General features: G+C 39.7%; 1 protein-coding gene and 1 long non-coding RNA gene across 3 annotated transcripts in view; both read left to right on the forward strand.

The window, feature by feature from the left end:
* Positions 1 to 19,430, forward strand: part of LOC109433005 (MAL-like protein) — a 141,596-nt gene that overhangs the window by 78,047 nt on the left and 44,119 nt on the right. The window contains exon 1 of one of the 2 annotated variants that reach the window (XM_062845186.1): positions 11,445 to 11,603. The exons of the other annotated variant lie outside the window; for it this stretch is intronic. The gene's annotated coding sequence lies outside the window, so the exon portion shown is untranslated. Of the gene's footprint in view, positions 1 to 11,444; positions 11,604 to 19,430 lie in introns of those variants that run through there. 2 annotated transcript variants of the gene reach the window in all.
* On the forward strand, positions 17,530 to 18,860 carry LOC134285119 (uncharacterized). Its single transcript, XR_009996156.1, has 3 exons — positions 17,530 to 18,097; positions 18,173 to 18,249; positions 18,318 to 18,860. It is a non-coding gene; the product is annotated as an uncharacterized LOC134285119 (long non-coding RNA).

The following is a 19,430-nucleotide window of genomic DNA, read 5'->3' on the forward strand; positions in this document are numbered from 1 at the left end:
AATTATGTTCTTGAATATTTAAGTTAGTTTCCTTCCAATTGGTAAACGTGCATTGCCTAGAGTGCGTGATAGGGTCAATACATCATTTATAAAGGGTGATACGGTCAAAATTTGGTCACACATTTTTTCTCATAACTTTAGACCACAGAGAACAGACATCCAAGTCCAGTTCCGAAACTGTGTAAGGAATTTAACGGCCTTTTGAAATCGGCAATAGCGTGGCGCTGCAATCGGTTAATTTCCATACTAAATTAATTCACCACTTGAAATGTTTCAATTCACCACTGACTGTGGCAATATGGTGTTTGGTGGCGTTAGTGTTGTCATCGTATGTTGGTTTGCAACCTTACTCAAGTGAAGATTCAAATCCTTACACAACTTTCCGAATGAAATTTGTTCTAGCCTGGATGTCTGTTCTCTGTGTTTAGACTGCGTACACCAAAACAGCTGATTTTTGGACCAGTAATTCTACATTATATGTAGCTTATACCATACAATTTTCATCAAAATCGATTAGGTATTGGTTGATATATAGATAAAACCATCGACCTACCTTTTTAAAATGTTGTACAAAGGCGCTCCATAGTAAATTTTCGGAAATTTAAGGTCAGTAAAGCACAATTTTGAATATAGAACTACCAATACTGCTCCGATTTTTATCAAAATTTTACAGTATAATACTATAATGAAAATATGTTCTTAGTAAAATTTTGAGCCATTTTGTATGAATACTTTCAAAGTTGTAGCAGTTTGAATATGAAAAAAACTGATCGGGTGCCACTTAAGCAAATATAACTTTGTAACGGCTGGATACAATTGAATGAAATTTTTACAAAACATTTTGATATGCATACTTCACATACAGAAAAATTTTCATTGAAATCGGTTAAGTATCTCTGGCTCTATAAATAAAACAGTAAAAATTTGTGCTTATTTGTGAATCCTCTTTGCACAAAATTGCAGATCTCAGAGTTCAGCAATACCTCCGCAAATACTAGACCGATTTTAATGAAAAGCTACATATAATGTACCATTACTGATCCAAAAGTCAGCTGTTTTGGTGTACGCAGTCTAAAGTTATGAAAAAAATTGTGTGACCAAAATTTGACTTGATTTGACAAAATTTGACAAAATTTGACCACCTAAACAAATATAACTTTGTAACGGCTGGATCAAATTGAATGAAATTTTTACACAACATTTTGATATGTATACTTTACATACAGAAAAATTTTCACTGAAATTGGTTCCGTATTTCTGGCTCTATAAATAAAAGAGTAAAAATGTGTTCTTATTTTTAATCCTTTTTGTACAAAATTTTAAAATTGCAGTTTTCTGGATTCACAATATCTCCGCAAATACTAAACCGATTTTGATGAAAATTTTATGGTATAAGCTACATATAATGTACCATTTCTGGTCCAAAAACCAGCTGTTTTGGTGTACGCAGTCTCAAGTTAACAAATTGTGTGACCAAATTTTGACCGTATCACCCTTTAGTGGTATTAATTCACGAGTTGTGGTCAAAATGATCAATGCGGCTTGCATGTTAGGCCAAGGTATGGTACATATACCCTAGAGGGCGCCCCTCTGTCTTTTACTGTCCATGTGTTTTACCGTCATGTGAATGTGTTCTTTATTTTCATCCTTGAAAGCATGAAATCGGAAGAATTGTTTGGTATGCTCATCTCCAAACCGACCAAATGTTCACTTACACTTCTTTGCATCTGGGCCCTTCAATTATGATTGAACTATTCTCAAAGCTTAACGATGAACCATTCGATATTTAAATTCTCGTTACAATAAAAAGTTCGAGAACAGTATTTTTTTTAGATCTAGTATCAGCTACACTAAAACTATTTTTTGCACATTATTTTTATGCATATCTTTATTTTATGCACCTTTTCTATGCCTTGCATAGAAAGAAGGAGAGGTATTCAGAACCAATATTGTGCATAATAAAATCTAATGATGACGCTATTGGGAAGAGCGAAAAATGTTGCAGGGGAGTGGGGTACCAGAAGGTCTCAGGTGCGTTTCAGGAGGTTTTAGAGGGTTTCAGGGTGTCTCAGGGGGTTTAAAGGGGGTCTCAGGGCGTTTCAAGAGGTTTAAGAGGGTTCAAGGGTTCTTATTAGGATGCAGGGAGTCACAAGGCCGTTATCGGAGGTCTCAGGGGCGTTTCAGTGCCGTTTCAGGGAGTTTCAGAAAATTTCGAAGGGGTCTCAGAAGTGTTTCAGTGGTTCCAGAGACGTTTAAAGGGGTTGGAAGTTTCAGGTGGTCTCATAGGTTTCAGGGGTCGTTTTTAAGGGTCTCAGGAGCATTTCAGAGTGATTTCACGAGGTTTCAGAGGGTTTCAGAGATGTCAGGGGATACCAGGAGATCTCAGGGACGTTTCATAATATCTCAGGGGCATTACAGGGAACCCAATGGGGTTTCTGGGGGTACCAAGTGCTCAGGTTGTTTAAAGGGGGTCTCAAGGCGTTTCAGGAGACCTCATGTGCGGTTTCAAGGGTTCTTATTAGGATGCAGGGAGTCACATGGCCATTATAGGAGGTCTCAGGAGCGTTTCAGTGCGGTTGCAGGGAGTTTCAGAAAATTTCGAGGGGGTCTCAGAAGTGTTCCAGTGGTTCCAGAGGCGTTTAAGGAGATTGGAAATTTCAGGTGGTCTCATGGGTTTCAGGGGGTCCAATGGGTGTTTTTGAGGATCTCAGGGGCGTTTGAGGGCGATTTCACGAGGTTTCAGAGGGGTTTAGGGATGTCAGGGGATACCGGGAGATCTCAGGGACGTTTCATAATATCTCACGGGCGTTACAGGGAACCCAATGAGGTTTCTGGGGGTACCAAGTGCTTATCACGTTTTTTTAGGGGTATTTCAGGTGATTTTAGGTACGGCCCTGGAGGTCTCAGATTCCCTCCAAAACGCCTCAGTCGTTTAAGTGTCTCGTAAGCCTTGGAGTGTGGGTTCAATTCCAGCAACAGTCGGAAAAAAACTTTTTGTCAAACGAAAAATTCTCCACTGGGCGACTGGGTGTTATATGTGCTGTCCGTTGTCTAATGTTAGTAATGTTCAGTATGTGCGGCCTCTGGCCGAAGACGGTGTAATTGTCTTTTAAAACCTCTTGGAACGCCTCTGAAAGGGCTTTAGTGTCTAAAAAACTCAAACCTCTCAAATCCTCTGAAATCCCCTGGAACGCCTCTAAAGCGCACCTAAAACTCCTTTGAACCACCCTAATCTCTCTTAAATCCTCCTGGAGCCTCCCAAAACATCCCTGGAACCCCCTGGAGTCTGCTCCTGTTATGTTTCTCTTGGCCTCATCTCAAACCCCTACACAACTAATCTCGTTCGGTAATGGATTTTTACCGAAATTCTGAAACAAATTACTAAATTACGGAAAAATGTTATCGTTTATCTGTCAATCTCTGACGAAGTTCGGTAAAATTCACTAACTCTACTGATTTTTTCCGGTAAAAAAACCTAACGATTGATATTTCGGTAAACAATTCCCGAAGTCGATGATTTTTGTAAGTGTGTAGGAACAAAACATTTTCGGGACTGTTCATAAACCACGTAGACCAAAATTTGGCCATCTCAGACCTCCCCTCCCCCTCGTAGACTTTTGTCCATACAAAAATTTTAAAATTTCTCTTTGTTCATTCCAAAGCGGTCGTTTTTGTCATTTTAGTGATCCATTTATGCAACTCCCCTCATCTCCCCACCCACCCATGGCATAAAAAGATGTTCCAGTAAATACACTGCCGTCTAAAAAACTGAGGATTCCATATTGAAGATCATTGCATTAAAATGACACGGACCAACTGGAGCTATGATTGAAGGGTGTTACTAAATATTCGCACGTTTACAATAATTGAACACCTTTTTGTGTAACCTTGTTTATTGTTGTGCTTACCGCACAATATTCAAAACCTCTTCAAACAAAACTATTTATGAGGTCACTATTTCGAAAAATATGGGTCGACCTCCGTAAGAATCTACAGACACTTTAAGAAAAAAAATCATATAAACTTAAGGATGCACATAAATGGAGCGACCGCAAGCATGTAATGAACAATTCCGACATTACTATGTACGTCTAGGGGGTTCAGGGGCAAGATGGCCACCCTAAGCTTAGGCGCCTTGAGAGAATTTACTTTCATTAGAATATGGCTATTTAACATTCAACCCATTTGTTTCATGTCTTTTCTATTTTATTAACAAAAAATTTTTTGCACTACGAATGAAAAATAAATTCAATTGAAAAATGTTACTTTCGACAAAGAATTTTTGCCATATGGGGCAAGATGGCCACCCCATCGGGGCAAGACGGCTACAGAGCTAAATTTTCACAATTAGTGTGCTTTAATCCCTAAGCAACCTTCAATAAACCAAGGTCGAATCATACGCAATGCTTTGCCTACAGATGGTGTGGTATTAGCCAACATTTTCTTTATGATAATGTTTGAAATAAAATTGATAGAAATTTCTTTGGAAATGTTCTATGATTTGGTCTATTTTTTCAGCAAACTTGTTTCTCTCGAAACGATTTATCTGCAGATACATTACTACTCTTTTCACGCATTATACTGTAATTCAACGTCTTGTAAAAAACCCTCTTATGGCGGTTTAAGCTATGATTTTCCATCCCTTCGCCAAAATATTCAATGAAACCAATCACCGTTCAACAGCAAATAACTTCTAAATTGTTCTGTGGTATCTTCTCCAACGCAGTTTATTTCAACTGCTCCAACTAATATGAAAAAGCAATTTTCTGTAGTTTTGCAGTATCTCTAAACATCAATAACAGTTGTGAGGCTGCTTTAGATTGGTTTTTGAATGGCGACATAGGCTCTATCACAGGTGGCCATCTTGCTCCGAATGATTACGATACGTTTATTATTTTTCTATGGCATAATCAATTTAAAACATGGAAATTTTATTGTCGAGATTCAACAACAGTCACATATAGACACCATTAAAAATAAATAATTTTTAAAACGATGTTATTTCATTACTAATCCTTAAAATCAGATGACCTGATACTATATGAAAACAATGTTTTTGAACACTCAAACTTCAAACACTATTTTATAGCAGATTTTTCAAACTAATAGTAGGTAACTTTTTCGCACATTATAAACATGAAGCACTGTTGATAATCACAACCCATGCAGAAAATATTTTTGTGTTGTGAATTAATGCTTAAAACACATGGTGGCCATCTTGCCCCACAACCCCCTACATAACATACGCAGGATTATTCTATATGCGTTGAGCTACTACTCTCGCCTGAGAACACCTGAGAATCTACTCATGCAAACTTTGGCAAGTTCATCTAGCAGTGCAAGTCTTCGGTAGTATTTTATATAAATTTGTCGTTTTTAGATGTTTTCTAACAAAGCAGTTCGAACGAAATATGTACATTTTTGTGACATGTAAAACATAAATAGGGCGAATAATTGCACAGAAATCTGCTTGATGAATCTTATATAAATTTTCATTATATGTAATATAATATATATGTATGGCATAATGAATGTAAAACTACGGCACATAAAACACACTTATCATAATGTAAGTTTACGTCAGAGCGTTAATGATTAATCATAAATTTAATCATGAATAATGATTAATGATTAAGATTAATCAAAAATCATCAATCATAATCACAAAAAATTATCGTTTAATCATTAATCATTAATCTTAATCACGTTGCTTTCGCAATTTAATCATTAATCAGTAATCATAATCATAAGATTTTTTTTTAATCAATCATTAATCATTCATCATAAAAAATAATTCATCATATAATATATATGATCCAATTTGAATTGGTTTAAATGCTGTTCTAAATACTGCAACCTCTCTCTCTCTTCTTGGCGTAACGTTGGGACAAAGCCTGCTTCTCAGCTTAGTGTTCTATGAGCACTTCCACAGTTATTAACTGAGACCTTCCTCTGCCAATGGCCATTTTGCATGCGTATATCGTGTGGCAGGCACGAAGATACTCTATGCCCAAGGAAGTCAAGGAAATTTCCTTTTACGAAAAGATCCTGGACCGACCGGGAATCGGACCCGTCACCCTCAGCATGGTCATGCTGAATACCCGTGCGTTTACCGCCTCGGCTATATGGGCCTGCAACCTCTTGTAGGTTATTTCAATGCAATTTCAATTTATATATCCTCTTGCAGGTTATTTCAATGCAATTTCAATTTATATATCCTTTTTATACTCTGCCATATTGTGTACATATAAAAAATGTAATAATCACGGTAACTATGGCAACGGCGGCAAGGGGTTCTAGAGGCTTTCAGGGGGTCTCAGGGGCGTTTTAGGAGGTCTTAGAGGCGTTTCAGGAGATCCAAAGGAGTTTCAGGGGAGTACCTGGAGATCACGCTGGGGTTATTGATATATAGTGCAGGTCTTAGGGACATTTCCGGGGTCATTTCATGAAACATCAAAGGATTTTCGGTGGGGTTCAGAGGTGGTTTCAAGGGGATTTCGGAGGCATTTTAGGATGTTTCAGAGGTTTTGCGGTGGGTTTCAAAGCCATTACGCAGGCACTATCGGGGGTTTCGGAGTGTCTCAGGTGCGCTACATGAGGCTGACTGGGTTTTTCAGGGGATTTCGGGGGCAATTCAGGAATGTCCCAGATACGACCCTATCTGAAATGCTTCGAAACGCCCTTAAAACCTCCGTAATCCCATTGAAACGCCCTTGAAATCATCTTGATCAATATGAATACACACTTAAACCCCTTTGAAAGCCTCTGAAACTCTTCGAAATGCTTTTTATACTATTGAAATGCCCATAAACGCCCTTAAAATGCTCCTGAAATCGCCTAAAACAACCCAATGAAACACCCCTGAAGACCCTTAGAACTTCCTGGAAATCCCCTTGGCCCCATCTCATATTTCAGAAGCAAGATCTGTTCTGGCGAACTACATTCGCTCATTAAATCCTGACTTAAGTTATGCACAAATAACCTCTTTTTTATGACCGTTTTAATTTATGCAGCCCCAGCCAAGGCCCCAGACAATACTATTCTATTCTATTCTAGTGCTTGCACAGCCAGTATTGAAAAGCATCCTGGAAATATCAAAACTTCTTTTGATATTTTCTTGTCAGCATTAATATTTGCAGCATGTCAGAGACGTGACACAAATATTAAAATGGCCAGGCCCACTGTGCAGACTAATGGGTTGAAGGATAATTCAAAAATATAAGGCAATTAGGTTATCCACTTATGAATAACATATTTGACGAACCTTTTTGAATTAAATTGAGGAAGAAACGGGGACAACCGTACCAACCGTTTCGTTTTAGGGGAATGGTGTTTGAACATAAAATCGTTGGGAGTGGTGCTGCTAAGAAGGTTAATGCACACTCCATTTTAGTTGGCGTCGCTTCTCCTGGGATGGGGCACAGGCATTTCTCCATGTGTCCTGGCTTCAAAGCCTAGGCTTAAGCGCCATTACTCGCTCTCTGAAACGAGAAAAAAAAGTATAATGATCCTTTCCCCAAGGCCCCAGACAATACAGAGCAAAATTCTTAAGGCTAGTTTTCACTTTGTACGTACTGAACAAAAAGATAGAACAAGTAATAGTCAACTCTGTAATGATTCCACTACAAAATTACTTGAGCAGTTCGCAGGCGACAAGCAAAGTGTAACATCGGTAATATCTCCCATGCAGTTCAAATGAAGCTGTCACTTTTCTTTGCGGAAAATAGTCCATTATTCTGTCTATTATTCCGTAAGGAAAAGTAATGCTTCAGTTGTCAAAATACTTGCGGAAAAATGAGGAATTCTTCTTGAGCGTTCTACTTGGGAACAGGAAACTATATAGGGTAATTGTTCTCTTCGTTGTGGTAGCACCTAATGTTGCGGTAATGGCAATTGAGTACTTTTTCGACTGAAATGTTACCAAAAGGTATTTTTAATAGATGTATTGTGCTTAAATTATGAGATTGCACCAAATGTTTGCTTGAGATTTGCCCAAAAACCTATTTTAAGAAAAAATATTTTCCTCAATATGCTTGCTGCTGTATTCCTATTGTTGCGGTATCCCATATGATTTCAATGGGATACCGCAACAATAGGAACAAATACCGCAACATTAGGAACACAATGTTCTTTCAGATAAAAAACGAATAAAATGTTCATAACAACCTCAAAGTGGCAATATTTCGTTATTTTTCCGTAGATCAAGGATAGATTTCATTATTTTCAATTTAATTCATGTGAAAAGTTTGTTTGGGGCGATACAATTGTGGTTTAACCATAAACTCAGTGCTTAACTCCTCCATGATCGGATCAATTACCCTATTTGAAATTTAAAATATTTTATTTTTTTTAATAACCCAGATTTGATTTTCCATAATCATTTGCAGTTTTTTGTGATTGATTAATCATGACTAATCATGATTTTTAATCACTTAGCCATTTTTAATCATTAATCATAATCACTAATCACAGATAGAAGATAATTTAATCATTAATCATAATCATTAATCATCCTAAAAATCAAATTAATCATTAATCTTAATCATTAATCACAGAAATTGAAACTTTAATCATCAATGATTAATCATGATTAAATTTTTCGTTAATCATGAACGCTCTGGTTTACGTTGTTCGAAATTTGCATGAGTGAAATGAAGATTACATGTCATGGTACCGTTAATGGTTATTTGTGACGGTAATTCTAGGCAAGCGGAGATGTTCTGATCTATCAATACACCCCGTGCCAATTCATATGTTTAATTGTTACAAGTCTACGTGAAAAAAACTACTAAAACAAAAAAAAATATGGATTATGTCGTTGGAACTCCCCTATAGGGCCTTCCATAAACGACGTTGTTTAGGGCGTTGTCTGACCGAAGCCTACACATCGAAATAATGAGGATGGCATGTCATCAATATTTTTGAAGAATACATCGCTTTTCGTTGCAAACTACCCGTAAGAAGCAGTATTACGACTGAATAGGGGCGTCGTCTAGTCGGTGCTGAACGTCGCACCCGTCATCATAGTGAATGAACAAAATAAAACAAAAAACAAAGCCCCACATCACTTGAGGAGGTCCGCTCCGCTGCGCTGGTGGAGCACCGGGTGACTCCCTCCTGGCTGCCATCAGCAAGTAGTAGCAGAGTAGCTCTATCAAAATATAAATATAGCAATATGCCGTGCCGCCGTCGCCGTCGTCTTGATTGTAACGAAGAAGTGCGAGCAACCACTAAGATGGGAAGCGCTACATCGCACATGTTGCATCGATGAGTAATTTCGCTTTCTGTGGAGTATATTTACTATAGATATAGATATTTATTGAGTGAGTAGTCGCGTCTAGAAGTTAAAAAGGGGAGCTTCAAACGCCGGATGAATAGTGTCGGTGGGACGGTTGGTATTTTTTTTGCTTATTTAGTAACTTTTTACCCTTCTTACACCCATAAGAAGGGTATAAATATCGCTCGAAAAACCGACTTTCGATCCGAGGCCCGGAGGGCCGAGTCTCATATACCAATGAACTCAGCTCGACGAACTGAGCAAATGTCTGTATGTGTGTGTGTGTGTATGTGTGTATGTGTGTATGTGTGTGTGTGTGTATGTGCGTTACAAAAAAAAGTCACGCACGTTTCTCAGCCGTCTCTCAACCGATTTGAGTTCTCTTGGAAGCAAATGAAAGCTACTACATCCTAGTAGAACGCTATTGAATTTTTTTTCGATTGGACGTTTGGTTACCGAGATATCTCTCGAAGAGTACTTATGAGTCATACTTCTAAACTTTTTAAGATTTTTGACCAAGTGTATCATAATAAATATTTCGACCGTTTGTAAATCGATTTGGGTTCTCTTGGCACCAAATGAAAGCTACAGCATCCTAGTAGATCGCCCAGAAATTTTATTTCGATTGGACATTTGGTTACAGAGATATCTTTCGAAGAGTACTTAGGATTTATACAACTAAACCTTTTGAGAATGTTGACCAAGAGTATCATAATAAATATCTTAGCCGTCTGTCAGCCGATTTCGGTTATCCTGGCACCAAATAAAAGCTACAACATTCTAGTATAACCCTATACAATTTCATTAGGATTGGACATTTGGTTACCGAGATATCTTTCAAAGAGTACTTGGGAGTAATACAGGTTAACTTTTTGAGAGATTTTTGACCAAGGGTACCATAATAAATATCTCAGCCATCTGTCAACCGATTTTGGTTCTCTAAGCACCAAATGAAAGCTACAATATGCTTGTATAAGGCCCTGAAATTTTATTTCGATTCGACATTTGATTACTGAGATATCTTACGAAGAGTATTTCAATAATTTTTTTTTTATTATATTCACTTGTTATCTTGCATTTGTTTTTGACCAGTCTATGGGAAATTATTTTTCAATAAATGATGCTGACCTCATACAAAGTGTATACTAGCAGGTTATTGTTTTCAACAAAATTATAAATAACAAATACACAGGAATTTTATGGAAACTAAGAATATGTTAAATGAAAGCTTTGAAGAACCAGACAGCCAAAATAACTAGCTAATGCCAAAACTGATTAACTTAGTAGATATATCATTTTTGTCGTTTTTACACCATAACCATGAATACCAAGTACTTCGGAGCTAATTTAATTGACTGATTTAGACAAAGTGTATCTCGCTGATTTTCTTACCCATTTGTTAATCGATTCAAGATCTTTTAGCAGTTAATAAAAGATACAAAATTCCAGAATATGTAAGCTATTTTTTAAACATTCCATACAAGACTCTAGGCATTTCTGGTAGTTTAGTCCATGGTCCATGGTGCTATTTTGGAAACCAATCCACTAGATGCCAAATCCACAATATTTTCTAGAACTTTTGGTCAATTCCACAAAACAAATATGTTAAATACAAATAATACAACAATAATTTTAATAAGTGTAATAAGGGTTCTGTTCACCATAGGTGGATTAAATCGGGTTTTTTTTCTCTGTACTCAATTTTAAGGTAAGTCAAACGCCTTTTAAGTTTCGCCAAAAAACCATGATCAACCACTGAAGCTCATTTATTTCGTACGCTGCTTCAAATTCAATGAATAAATGGCGTATCAAGTTGTATGTATTCTCGAAATCGATATTAGTTCAATCGAAAGGTTACCATATGATCTAATGTTGAACGAACTTTACAACAGTCCGGCCATTGAAGATCTCCTGAAGCGGTCTCAGTTTGTAAAGTTACAAAAGCTATCGTAAGAAGCATCGTACCTCTCAAAAGGTAATAGGTTTAAGTAGTAAAGTTAGGTTCTCCGAATTAATCGATCTTTTTATATTCTGTGCAAACATCCCGCTCGCTGTGATCGTCGGCGATGAACTCACCAACGCAAATCAATTCGTCTGCTCGAGCTTACTTGCTTCGCAGCTCGCAGAAGTTTCAGTACCCACATATTTCAGTCACCTACCGGATTGAGTCAGCCAGCCAGTCTCAGTTGACCAGTGCATCGGTTCGGGTGTGTTCTTCCGCGCGCGCGAGTTTTCCCGTTTCAATTCGTTCCGGTCGCTTGACTTCCCGCCAACCCGCTCGCCTTCCGTCCAATCCAAGTTAAGGCTACTTTTGCTTCCAACAAAGGTGTGTGTACCCCCTGAAGTGGGTCTGAATAAGCAGTGGGGGAATGACGGTTTCTATCTATTCTGTGGAATTGTTTGTAATGTGATGTGCAATGGAATGTGAGGGAATACTTCGTTTTATCAGTTGGTGGCTTCTGCTTCAGGAATGACACATCGCTTATCAGCTACAGTGCATCGGGCTTGGAACATAACGCTTCAATTAGCCGGAATCTTCGCGGTTGGAGATATCGCAGAATTTGCAAACGTACACTCAAGCAACTGCCAAAGGGGAATACGATCATGCATGAGTACAAATTCTAATCTGTCTTGTAGTTATTATTTTTAAAATTGTTTTGTTTTATAACGGTTGAATTGTGGTTCTATTAAGGTTTTCGCGGTTAAATTTACAAGTAAAATAGTTTATCGTTGTAACCATAGTCAACAATTCGATTCAAAGTAACTATGGTATCGTGGTGCATCCAAAAATGTAAGATTTTTATGATCGGTGTAAAGTAAATTTGAATATTTCTTTTAGTTTCCCTTCAAAATCTTATAATGTTCATACTTGTAAGCTTTTGCACGTTTTGGTTTTATCCTTGCATTTGTGTATGAAATTCAGTTGATGGTTTGAAAAAAGAAAACCCCTTCGCTGAATTTTCCCCCATGCAAGATGGAATCCAGCGATATTCTGAATTTGCTTGACCCAAATATCGAGCTATCTGCCCGCCACGCCACAGCGCGCGCAAGAAGACTGTGTAACAAACAACACCACAAGCCGCAAGTTGTGAGCAGTATATTCCAATCCAAGTGTGTGATGTCAGAGGACGTGGTCGACGGAATCGCTATTTTTAACTTGGTGCCACCCGCCCACCGTGAATACGATTCATTCAACAACATCAGCAACAATATTATTGAAAACACGCAGAAAGAAGTGGAAGTTTCTGTGCTGTTTCTTGAATACTTTTACAAGTGGACTTTAGTGCCCTCTACGCAGGTCTGGAAGTAGTAGTTCAGTGGACTATTTAACAAAAGTGAGGTCTCCAGTTGCGCCTAGCGGTTGAGACTATGGATCGCCCATCCGGAGTCGGCAGGTTCGATTCCCATAACGGTCGAAAAAAAAAAAAAAATCTAGGGACCCTGGGCATAGCGCATCATTGTGGGATAATACTGTCAACTAACATTTTTGCTGTATAAGAGTCTAAAAAGCTCTTTACTAGTGCGTTTGATCCATAAGCTGCTATGCAATTACTTTTGTTAGATAGTACACACCAAAAATCATTTTGCGATTTCAGCAAACTGGTTTGCTGAACCACAATCAGCAAACTCACGTTTTACTAATAAATCAGTAGCTTGGATTTATTTGCTGAAAACCAGTTAACTTTTCCGGTTTTCTGAATTTTCAGCAATTTTTTCCGCCGTCAGCATCGTCGGCTACCTCTTGTCAAAATAAAAAGAAAAATAAAAAAGTTGTGTGGTGCGCGCTGCCCGGAATCGTATGACTATTTAATAAGTTTTTCGACGATTTGAAGCGTGTAACCGTGCCAAATTTTACAGCGCATTTCTCTTGCGTATAAGGATTTGGTAAGTATTTAAATTCCATACGAATTTATAGGATAAAGCAATGTTTTCTTTGCATGATAGATAAAACCCCAGGACTAAAAAGGCGATATCCAAGATGCCTGGATGAACGATCCACACACGACCCGGCAGTGCGACCAATAACATGATTTCAGTGAGGATTTCAGCCTGATTTGTGTGATCCGACCATCTCATTTAAGATGATTAATAAAAATTAATGAATCAACAACAATTTTGTTCATTGAAGCTAAAAGAAGAAAACCCTATGTTTTGTTCTGATTTGCTGAAACTCTTCGGCAAAGTGGTGGTGAATCCCACGTCGACCGAGATCACTGAAGTTTCAGCACAATTTGCTGATCATTCAGTAAACCCGTGACAATCACGATGACAGTTGAAATTGCTGAAAATTTCAGCAGTTTTTTTTACTGAATTGATTGCTGAAATTACAGCTCGGCAAAATTCAGCAAAACTTTGCTGGTTTTCAGCGGGAAAAATTTGGTGTGTAAGTTAGTGTTGTGATAGGGCATTGGCACCGGTTTCTTCATCTTCTGCTGACTTGTTCACAAAATCCAGTTACCTCCCGAGTTTCCGCCTATGCTTGTGTTCTTTAATAAATGCAAAACTCTTATGGAGTTGGAAACAACTGGACCGATTGGCGTAAAAATTTGCATGCAGGAGTTTTTTTTTGGAACGGGGAAGGTTCTTAGCATGGTCTGAGACCCCTCCCGCTTTGGAATGGGCGGGGCTCCCATACAGATGAGTTTGCGGGGCACTACTCTATGCAGTGAGGCGACACAGCTGTCAAACTCGGTACATCGCTGCTCTAACCGTCATCTTTTTTGGTGGCAGAAAAATATAACCGGAGAAATTCGCGAAAAGGTCGTAACTGACAAAATGTGCACAATTTAATTGATTATAAGAGTGAAAAGATGTCATATTTTTTTCTACTAAATACTCACAAAATTTCTTTGATATCACTTTTCTAACTATTGAAAATCACGGATTGAGAGGAAGGCGTAATCCCATTCTGTGTCGCACGAAACAAAACAAGAATTACGCCTTCCACTCCTGGTGTTTTTGTTTACGAAAGTAAAAGGCGAAACTGAAATCACAACGTAAACACGGCGATAGTGAAAGGCGAAACTGAAATCAAAACATAAACACGGCGAAAGCAAACGGCGAAATCCTGTCAAAATCAAAAACGAGGCGAATATTAAAAGGCGATTCTGAAATTGATATCGATTCAAGGCGCACAGTATTGGGCGTATTTAGCATTATCGGGCATCAATTCGGGCGTAATAAAATAAATGCAATTTTTTGTGCAAAAATTAACAAATTTGTACTGTTTTATTAGAAAATCAAGAAAATGTGTCAGAATTGTGTCATTTAAGGTTGTTCATGTTAAATTACTCTGAATTACTCCTAAATAGGAATTGAAATTGTATCAGCAAAATTCGGTTGTTGTTTTCGCAATATTATTGCTTTGTCAGTTACGCCCTATTCGCGAATTACTCCGGATAAGAACGCTGGGAGAAGCTGGAACTTGACCAAATGTTTGGAAATATAGATCAGGTTAATCTGAAGAAATCTAAGGTTTCCGTAAGGCTGGGATTTCATTGGTGATTTTGGGACGATGTGGGGTTATTTATCGGGAACGAATGTGGTAAGTAACAGTCAGAAAATTTCAAGAATGAACTAAAGAATAGGTTCCCAAACTTTCAGGTCGCGCGACCCCCTTTTGCCAGCAGACGTAGTTTTTACGACCCCCCATAGAAATTCCCTCATATGTTGTCTGTTACAGTAAAATATTTTACTGTCCCTCGCTACACCCTGGATGAAGGCCGGCGACCCCCCTGGGGGGTCGCGACCCACAGTTTGGGAAACCATGAACTACTGTATTCGTGAGATGACGGGTAAAGATTCCTTCAGGGTTTTAAGAATGTGTAGGAAACGTTTCATTGGTAGAATCTTTCAAATGCTACTTCAAAAGTTTTTTTATGCTTCAGGAGCTCTAGGAAAATTCCACCAGGACTTACTAAGGAATTCATCCATACTTTCCTCGAGAAGATGTTCAGGAGTTCCTCGGAAATTCCTCCAGAACTTCATTGGGTATTTCTGTAGAAGCTCCTAGGGAAATCCTCAAGGAGTTTCTCACAAACTTCTCCTTGGGAATTTCTCCAGGAGTGCCTCGGGAATTCCTTCAGCAGTTCCTTGGAAATTCCTACAGGAGCTCCTTGGAAAATGGTGCATGATTTTCTTGGAAATTTTTTCGTGGGAGTTGATCGAGATTTCTTGCAGGAATACCTAAAATTCCTCAAAGAGTTTCACGGGAATTCCTCAAGGAGCTTCTCGTAAATTTCTACAAGAGTTTCATGGGAGTACTTTCAGAAGGTCCACGGGAACTGATACAGGAGTTCCCCAGGATTTTCTCCAGAAGTACCTCGGTAATTTCTTCAGGAGATCCACGGCATTTATTCCAGGAATTCCCTGGAAAACCATTCAAAAGTTTCCAGGAAATGCTTCCAGGAATTGCCCGGGAATTCCTGCAGAAGTGCCTTGGGAATTTATCAAGGAGTTTCTCAAAAGTTCCATGTGCATTCTTAAAGGTGTTCCTCATAAATTTCTCCAGGAGTTTTTCGGGAATACCTCAAGAAGTTCCACGAGATTTCCTTCAGGAATTCCTCGGAAATTTCCTCAAGAGCTGCTGGGAAATTCCTCCAGGAGTTTCACGGGAATACCTTTAGGATTTCTTCTGAAATTCCTCGGAAAGTTCTCCAGGACTCCCTCGAGAATCTCTCCAGGAGTTCCTCGGCAATGTTTCCAGAAGAACCATGGCAACTTTTCCAGAAATTTCTAGGAAATTGTTTTATAATTTCCTCAGAAATTACTCTTCAAGATTTCCCTAGAAAGTTTTTTGGAAATTTCTCAAGGAGCTCCTCGAATACCTTCAGAAGTTCCTCGGGCGTTCCTACAGGAGTTCCCCTGGATTTCTTCTAGAAAATGCTTGGGAAGCTTTTCACGAGTTACTTGGGAAATCCTGTAGAAGTTCTACAAGAATTCATTCAGAAGCTCCTCGGGAATATCTCCCGGAGTTCCTAAAAAATCCTCCAGGAGAACTCTTGGAAGAATTTGTAAGGAATCTACGAAAAACTCTGGGAGAAATTCCTGCGAAATCTCCGAAGAATTCTCAACGAACTTTTGGACGAAACCACAAGGAATTCCCAAGGAACTTCTGGAAAAATTCTCGATGAACTCCAGGAGGAATTCCTGGTGGCTTCCTAGAGAAATTCTCGGAGAACATTTGGGGGAATTCCCTGGAAACTCCTGGAGGAATTGCCGGGGAACTCCTGGAGGTATTAATGAAAGAATTTCCGAGGAACTGCTATAGGAATACCCGGGCAACTTTTTGTGGGATTCCTGGGCAACCCCTGGAAGAATTCCTTTGGAATTTCAGGAGGAAATTCCGGGAAACTTTTTCGGAGGAGGAATTCCCGGAGTATTCTTGGAGGAATTAGCGTGCAGCTCCTGGAGAAATCGCCGAGAAACTCCTGAAGGAATTCTCGGGACACTCCTGGAGGGAAACTCGGGGAACTTCTTATTCTTCTTCTTCTTCTTTATGGCTCTACGTCCCCACTGGGACTTGGCCTGCCTCACTTCAACTTAGTGTTCTTTGAGCACTTCCACAGTTATTAATTGAAGGGCATTCTTTGCCTGCCATTGCATGAATTTGTATATTGTGAGGCAAGGACAATGATGCACTATGCCCAGGGAGTCGAGAAAATTTTCCCGACCGGAACGGGAATCGAGCCCGCCGTCTCCGGATGGGCGATCCATAGCCTTAACCACTAGGCTAACTGGAAACCCGGAGAACTCTGGGTGGTTTTTTGTGAGAAACTTGTGCAAATATTTTTAGAGAAATGTTGGATGAGTTTCCGGACATTATTACTAGAGGACTTTGTGGGGAAATCTTAAACTCTTAAAACTAATTTCGTCGAAATTCTAGTGAGAATTTAGGTATCATTTATGAAGGAGTTGTCGTAGAGGAATTTCCTTTAAAATTATGAAGGAGATCTTGGAGAATTTCTAGAAATATTTCTAATATCCCGTTTAATTATTGAAAGTATTCTTGTGGAAGTCATGAAGGTGTACCCGGGTACTCCTAGAAGAATTCTCGGGGAACTCCTGAAAGACTTCCCGGGGTACTTCTGGAAGAAGCTCTGTTTAGATTCTTAAGAAATTCTCAGAAATTGATTTTAGAATCAATTCTTAATAGGATCACAGAAGAAATTCTGGGCGAACTCTAGGAGGAAACCCAGAGAGTGCTTCTGGAAGAATTAAAAAAAAAAAACTGTTGTAGAAATCCCTTGTAACAGTACCATGAATTAATTGAAATAAAAGTTGTACAGACCACCAGAGATAAATAAATTGCTATTGAATTACCCCTTGAAATCAGTATTTGAATCGAGATTTGAATTTGAGTAACTGAGTAGCGTAGAACTCACTGAGCTCCCTTGCCACACACCGCAGACCACAAACTAAATGAGTTCCTGAGAGATCTCTGGCGCCAAATTAGAAACCTTTAGCCAAGCGACCATGTGATGATCTACGGGCATCGACCTGTCCAAGTTCTTTTCAAGTATCGTTGACCCGACCTGCCTTTGAATATCTTCGGGTGGGCAATGAATTGGAAGCTCGGATCAACTTTGGGGAAAGGGGATGCTTTCTCCCGACAATTCAGGATTTTGGTGTGCGTGAAGGCGAATTTTAGTTCTTCGCGAAATTAACTTCGTTAATTTCACGTAATATCCGGGGACGAATATTTTTAGAACTCGCGCTTTATCTGAGGACCTTGAGACTTTACTCGATCACTTCGTTCAGGTCCGCGGAAGAGTCGAGAACGGTCCGAGCAGTAATTCGCGCCGTGGTGTGTTCAAGAAGGTGAACTTAGTAAAGTGTGAAAGTGCTTCAAGATTTGCTAATTTAGATTATCCCATTTAATTTCCCTCTACACAGTTAGTTTAGCTAGGCAGATAGTGCATAGTGCGATTTTGGCGGTTTTCTGGTGCGAGCGTAGACTTGCGGATAAAGCGGTAAGGCATATGTGCATAGTAGTATCACGTGCGGTGTTCAATACCCGGCATTGGTGTCTTTTTGTTAGATTTGTGGCAAGTTGCGGAAGCCCGGCACACCACCACCCCCACGTTTTAAGAACGACCGTTTTCGTCCCGCCTTCCTGCTACGAAGACGTGTACCCGGCGGTACACGTGGCCGGAGAGGGCAGCGCACGTTATTCCCGCGCCCTAGGCAGGGCAGTAGCAACGGGTCTGGCTTTGAGCCGGCCATTTCCATCAACGAGAGTGTCCCGAGTGGAAACCTACGTCCAAAAAGTTTTTGCGATCGGATTCGATCCGGCGACGACCAGCGTGGCAAGCACGACCGAGTCCACTACACCACCGGCGGTGACGATCGTCGGTGCGACGGCCGTACCCCGTCGAGAAGACCACAGATCCCCGTGGGAGGCGCCGTTTGAGAACGGCCACAGCAGCATAGTCGAGTAGGAGATTCCCACCAGGAGTCAACGGGAGAGCGCGTGTTGCACGCGCGCAGAATTGCACCGTAGCCGCAAATGCCCCCACGAAGTACAGCGTACAAACTGTAAGTAGCATGCATGCTTTTCTTTTCCCATGCGCATGGTGAGATCTTGCCCTAGCCTTAGCCAATCTAGCTAGCGTGGCCGCTGCAAATTAGCCTCTACCGTTAGCCATACGCGTAAGCGCCCGGCAGTAGGCTGCACTGCAGCATAAAATTTGACTTGCCCTTGGCAAATGAACACCGCACCGCACATTTTTTGAGTACCGCACAAATGAACTTGAGCTAGTGAGTGAGAGGGGAATGAAGTAGAATAGGCCTAGAATAAGTACACGTGAATTCGATGTCGATAAAGCAGGAGTGTAAATATAGATAAGATGCTGAATTGGTTCCAATAAATGGGTTTTAGTTACACTGCAACACCAATGTATTTGAACACTAATGGGAGAAGTCTGAAGCGGTAGATTTAGAGGCATTTTCGCATTTTCGGTCGTTTTTGGTTCTTTTTAAGTAATTTTTCTGGGGAGGTTGGCCCTGTTAACCAACCAAGGATATTCTCCTTTCTTTTGTGGCCGAATTGAATATTTGAAGTAAAGTCTTCCAGTGATGATAACCATCGCGAAACCCATTTTTGTCCTCGGCGGAAATCACCTTGCCGCACATTAATTTCTAGTTTTTCCAC

The sequence above is a fragment of the Aedes albopictus genome, chromosome 1, assembly GCF_035046485.1.
Source record: "Aedes albopictus strain Foshan chromosome 1, AalbF5, whole genome shotgun sequence".
In the NCBI taxonomy this organism is placed as follows: domain Eukaryota; kingdom Metazoa; phylum Arthropoda; class Insecta; order Diptera; family Culicidae; genus Aedes; species Aedes albopictus.